A 6,000-nucleotide genomic window follows, 5' to 3' on the forward strand; every position below is an offset into this window, starting at 1 on the left:
CTGTGCACTTGAGTGCCTTAAAAGCATTGTTCTCTGTGGTAATAGGAAATTTCAAAATGTATTTGCTTCTGTGGGCTGGTTCAGTCTTTCTGATCTGCAATACAGTTTTAACAATTGTGTTTTTAAGTTAGCACCAAATTTAGAAAAATATGTGAGTGCCACCTGCTGGATTTCCCTAATACCACACTGAGCAGGATGGTTCAGCAAAGTTGGTGGGATTGATTTTGGTGCTCAAGTTTGGAGAAGACAAACCATGTAAAAGAGTGGTTCAGGAGGGAATGACGGTTCCTGCCTGTAATCCTGGCTCTCTGGGGTGGGGGCAAGAGAAGCAGGAGCTCAAGGTTAGCCAGGGCCACGTAGTGAAAAGCAAACACAAAACAACCTTTTCTTCCTTCCTCTCCACTACAGTTTTTCCAAATATAAATTTTGTATCTCTGTGTAATTGAGACTTGGTCAACATTACATGATTTTCAGTATGTCTAACACTTTTTAAAATTAGTACAATATACTCTTTTCCACCACTGCTAACCTCAAAGGAGCTTAATACATTTTCCTCACTTTTAGCTGACAACATTCTCTTATTTGGTGTTTGTTTGTTTTCAAACATTTATTCACGAATTTTTGACTCATCAAGTACAGTCACTCTCTTCAGGGTCTGTCGTGGCCGTGGCATGTCCCTGTTGAGATGACTGTACATAGACAGTGCTGGCTGCAACAGTGGGCACCCATCGTTGAGTTGGGGAGGAAGTGTCCCCCATTGCTCTTGTTGGAGCTCCCCAGTGAGTGGTGGTGCTCTGGAGGTTGTGGGAACCTCAGGAGACAGACGAGGCTGGCAGCTTCCGGTCACCTGAGGTACCTGCCATTCTCACTTATTTTCTGCTACTGTGATAAAGCCCTGGCCAAGGCCAGCAGGGAGGGAAGGGTCCACCTGGCTTACAGCTTACGTTCCATCAGAGAGGGAAGCCGCCGAGCCAAGAAGATCCAGGACCCTTGGGAAGCCAACCTGTTGATTCAAATGCTGACCGGTTTTATTTAAGAGACATAGACAGGGTTATATAAGGTCCTTGTGCCTCAGAACGATTTCCTGTCATTTATACTCCCTTGACTAGAAGTCTGTCTGGCGACTTACTGTGTATCTACAGCAATCCTCAATGAACTTTTTATTACACAGATTCATAGAACTATTAAATATATCCTAACAGCACTTAATAAGTATTTGTTGAAGTTTTCTGGTAGGTGCTGTATGAATTCTTAAGTGGTATAAGCCATAAAGTTAAAATCAAATAAGACATATTACATTACAAAATCAGTTCGGGCTCCTGAGTTCAGAGTCAGTGCATTCATCTGCATTCACTTTATCTAATTCAAATTGATCTTGAGGTAGCCCATGAGGCAACCTCAGCCCTGGTCTGACTCCACCTTTGCTCTCTGACCTTGGCCTTTAACTCCTCTGAGTTCATTTTCTAGTGATAACAAAAGAGGAAGAGTATCCATTCTGTCAGGTTATGTAGATTCCCTGGGACAGTACGTAAGGGCCGCTGCACAGTCCTGACAGTCTGTGATCAGTTGCTAATCATCCTTGCTTGGTTCAGTAGAGCAAAGCCAGGGATACCTCGGCGAGGATACAGGCTGAGGGGGTTTCTTTAACACCTGTCTCCCTATGTAGTTTGGCTGGCCTTGAACTCGGAGATCTGCCTACCCCTGCATCCTGAGTGCTGGTATCAAAGCTGTGTACCTCCACACCCAGCATGGGACTGATGAAACAAACTCATGGATTGCTATTTCTTACCTTGAGTCACCAGGATTTAAGGTGTGTGTTTGTATCTCAGAGCCATGACCCATATGACTGAGGGAGGTTAAAGCTGTGAACAGATTCCTCATGCAGATTAACTGGTGTCATTCCCCAAGCCTGAAACAACAGAACTGACTGACACAAGCCTGGGCACCGACTCATATAAATCTTACTTGTTTTATACTCTGAGATGTAGAATCTGGGCACAGGGGTTTTGAACACAAATGAATGACTCTTCTAAGTGTCAGTTGAAAGGTGGGTAGATAAAATTAAAATGTACCTCCACTCCTCCCCACAGATTCCACTAGCCTGAGAGTAAAGTATTTTCAAGACCTAAGGAGTGAGGCAGGACTGTCTGAGGCCATCCTGTACAAACTGTAGACAGACAGATTACTCTTAAACATGCTCAGGGGAGAAGATGATGCTTGGCTGTGGCAGCTGACTGAGGTAGCTGACTCAGCAAACTGGAAGAGGAACCCTCACCAGCGACAGGCTGAGGACATGGTTAGGAAAGGCTGAAGTCCAGGTGCTCAGTGAGCACCCAGACATGGACCTGCTCGGGCAGGGCACAGACAAGGAAGACAGTGGGCGTTGCTGGCCAAGTAGCCTACTTGAGAAATCTTAAATCCTGGGTTCAGTGAGAGACCCCATTTCAAGGACATGTGGCAGAGAACTGGAGAGGACACCTGACATCCTCCTCTGGCCTCCACACAACATGGGTGCAGTCACCTGCACCCTCCTCCTTCCTCCCACACACACGAGCACTGAAATCCTGAGATCCCGACCTCCATCTTAGAAATAGATTCCTACAACCCAGGGAGATGAGCTTAATTTAGTTTGTTTGTTTAAGTGTATTTATGGTGTGATTTACATTCTAAGGTAAGGAGAGGTCAAAGGACACCTTTCAGGATTGGGTCTGTGCCTCCACCATAGGTGGCAGGGACCAAACTCAGGTCCTCGGGCTTCGAGGCAAGCACCTTTCCCAACAGCTGCCCAGGTGACTCTCCCTTTGCTTGTTGGAGAAGGTAGTGCTGAGGATCGGTGCCCTGGAGGAGACAGGTCGAGGGCAGTGTATCAGTGGCATCACTCCTTTAGAACTTGTTTAAAGGCATTAAAGATGTCGGGGTGACTGTGATATATGCAAGACAGAGAACCACTCACTGCTCCAAGCAGTGACTCTTACCAGCCCCAAAGAAAAGGCCCACCAGGAAATTCTAGTACAGCAGTGCAGCCAAAAGACAGTGTACCCCCAGGTCAGAGTCATCACATCCCCAGAGTAAAACAGTGAGGATTTTTCAGCCTCCCTTTAAAATAAGGAGTCAGTGTTTACAGGCTAGAACCTCTAAACAAGACCAGCTGAGAGGAGGCTGGCTACTTGTAGGACGACGGAATAAGACATTTGCTGCTGAATACCACAGTAGAGCTGACCCTGGTAACAGAGGGTCCAGGTAAGCCGTCCTCAGGGCATGAGAGCAAGAGAGCTGGCCCCACCGTTTGTCTGCCCCTCGGGTGGTGTTGTGGGCAAGGGAAAGAAGCCCAGTCTCCTCACTTCTTGCCACCTATGGCAGGCAGGAGAGCTGGCCCTGGCCCGTGTGTAATCATACATGCAGACAAAACACTCATGTGCATAAACACATGTAAATAACTTAAAACATCTTAAAATTTACTTTCACAAGGGGCTGGTGCAGTTATTGTTCACCTGTAAGAATGAAGCATGACGTTTTGAGTTCTTACCCATGAGGCATCCCAGAGCCGTAGGCCACACTCAGGCTCCATAGCCACCAAGAGTGTTGCTTTAAGAGAAAGGTTGCTAGAAAAACGAGACTGTCGACAGAGAAGTTTATGTGGATGCATTAAGAAGCAGAACGGGGCCTTTGTGCACAGGCCACAGCACAGAGAGCTGAGACCTGATGAGAAGACGGGATGCAGTAGATGTGGGTCTGACGGTGCAGAGGACGCTGTGTGGTCCAGTGAGTTGGCAGTATTCTGCCCTAGTGTGAGATATTCAAATACCACACAGATTATGCTAATCTTTGACTATAAATAAAGGACAGGAATTGTTTTCTGGTGCTTGTTGAGAATGATATGAATTGACTTAAGGATTCTAAAAGATTAAAATGGACTGGATGATGAACGCCTGTAGTTGCCTTACCGAGTCCTCCCTCATTCAGCTCTGAATAAACTCCAGAGCCTTCCCTGAAGTGGACAAAGCACAGCGCACTGTGGTTCCGAGGCCATTTGCAGGATGAGGAAGCTGTCCTCACCAGTTTCCCATCACTATGACAAATACCCAGGGAATCCAGATCTGCAGGTAGGAGATTTTAATCCGGGACTGCATCAGACCTGATGTGTAGCTTCTGCTAGGCAGGCTGTCCGGGAGAAGCCTTAGCAAAATCATTCTCCTCAGGGCTTTCTGTGAGAAAAAAAAAAAAAAAAAAAAAAAGAGATGACAAAACAAAGTAGGCAGGGGCTGAGCCTGAATCCCCTTCAGGGCACATGTCCTGGAAGACATCTGACTAGGCCCTACACCTACACTGTGAAAGTTCTCCTGGGTTTCAGTAGATCACTCCGGAAAAGCAAGAAAATAATAACTAAGAGCCCATGGTGTATAACTTCCTATGGAAATAACCGGAATGCTTCAGACTTTAAGTACACAGGAAAACGCGTTATTTTGTAAGCAAATCAAGAAACTAAACTAAAAAATGTTAAGAAAAACCCAGCACTGGTAACCCTGGTGTCTGAAGGAGTTGAGCTAGGAAATATACAGGCAAAAGAGGGAGAAATTGGGAGGAAAAAAAAAAAAAACAGAACCTCTCAGGCTGCCTTTGAGGTAGAAAGCCACAGAGAGACTGCTCTCTCTGTCTAAGTCTCCAGGAGGAGAGAAGAACATGTACAAAGGGAAAGTGTCCGCAGGACTCAACAGGGCAGCTTCACACACAGCAGCTGTGAGACTAGGCACAAGCTCAAGCCAGACCAAACCCAGACGTGGGGGGGGGGGGGAGAGAGAGAGAGAGACAGAGACAGAGACAGAGAGACAGAGAGAGAGACAGAGAGAGACAGAGACAGAGAGAGAGACAGAGACAGAGAGAGAGAGAGAGCGAGAGCGAGCCAGCCACCTCCGTACATGTGGCTATGGGGAATTTTCTTTAAAGAATTAAGAGTGTTGCCCCTGGTAAGTTGAGTCCAGGCTGGTGGAGGCCATGTATTGAAAAATGCTGAGCCACACACGGGCCTGGTGGTGACTTAAGAAGAGAAAGAGGGGAGTTTGGGATTTAGCTCAGTGGTAGAGCGCTTGCCTAGCAAGTGCAAGGCCCTGGGTTTGGTCCTCAGCTCAAAAAAAAAAAAAAAAAAAAAAACAAAAACAAAAAACAAACAAACAAAAAAAAACAAACAAAAAAAAAACAAAAAAAAAAGAAGAGAAAGAGGACACAAAGCTGAGTAAGCAAGACAGGGCGGGTTGTGGGAGAGGTGAATTTGAGCAAAACACATTGTATAAAACTCTCAAGTAAGTAATAGAAAATTAACTGCAAAAAGACTAACAAGAACAACACCCCGATAATTCAGTTAGGATACAAGGTACTTTATGTGACATTTTCAATTGTGTAAATCATTGTGCACATCCTCTCACTGTCCCCCCAAGATCTCTTTCTGTCCCCCCAAGATTCTCTGTCTCTGTCTGTCTGTGTCTCTGTCTGTGTCTCTGTCTGTGTCTGTGTCTGTCTGTCTGTCTGTCTCTCTCTCTCTCTCTCTCTCTCACACACACACACACACACACACACACACACACACACACACACAGAGGTATATACACTTTAGACATTTTAAAAATCCAGATTCCCCATGAGATTTGCCCTTCTGAGTCCTGTTTCTCGCCTTACGTGATCTCTGGTTCCATTTTCAAGCCAATAACAATTTTATTTTACTTTTTAGGGATGGGGGGGGGGCTCATGTAAACCAGGCTGCTCCAAAGTTACATGTAGCTGAGAGTTACCTCTAACTCTTCAACCTGCACCTCATTTAAACTGAATAAAACTCCACTGTGCATTTGTGCAATGTCTCTACCCATTCCCCTGACGATGAACCTTCTCCCTGTCTTGGCCATTGTGAACAAGCATATTGAATGAGTATCTCTGGGGAAAAGCCAGCCTAGCAGTGAGCGCTTGACAGTTGTTGAACAACTGAGGAAACTGCTTTCGTTAAAACTCTAG

The sequence above is a fragment of the Rattus norvegicus genome, chromosome 1 (genome assembly GCF_021556685.1).
Source record: "Rattus norvegicus strain SHRSP/BbbUtx chromosome 1, alternate assembly SHRSP_T2T, whole genome shotgun sequence".
NCBI lineage: Eukaryota > Metazoa > Chordata > Mammalia > Rodentia > Muridae > Rattus > Rattus norvegicus.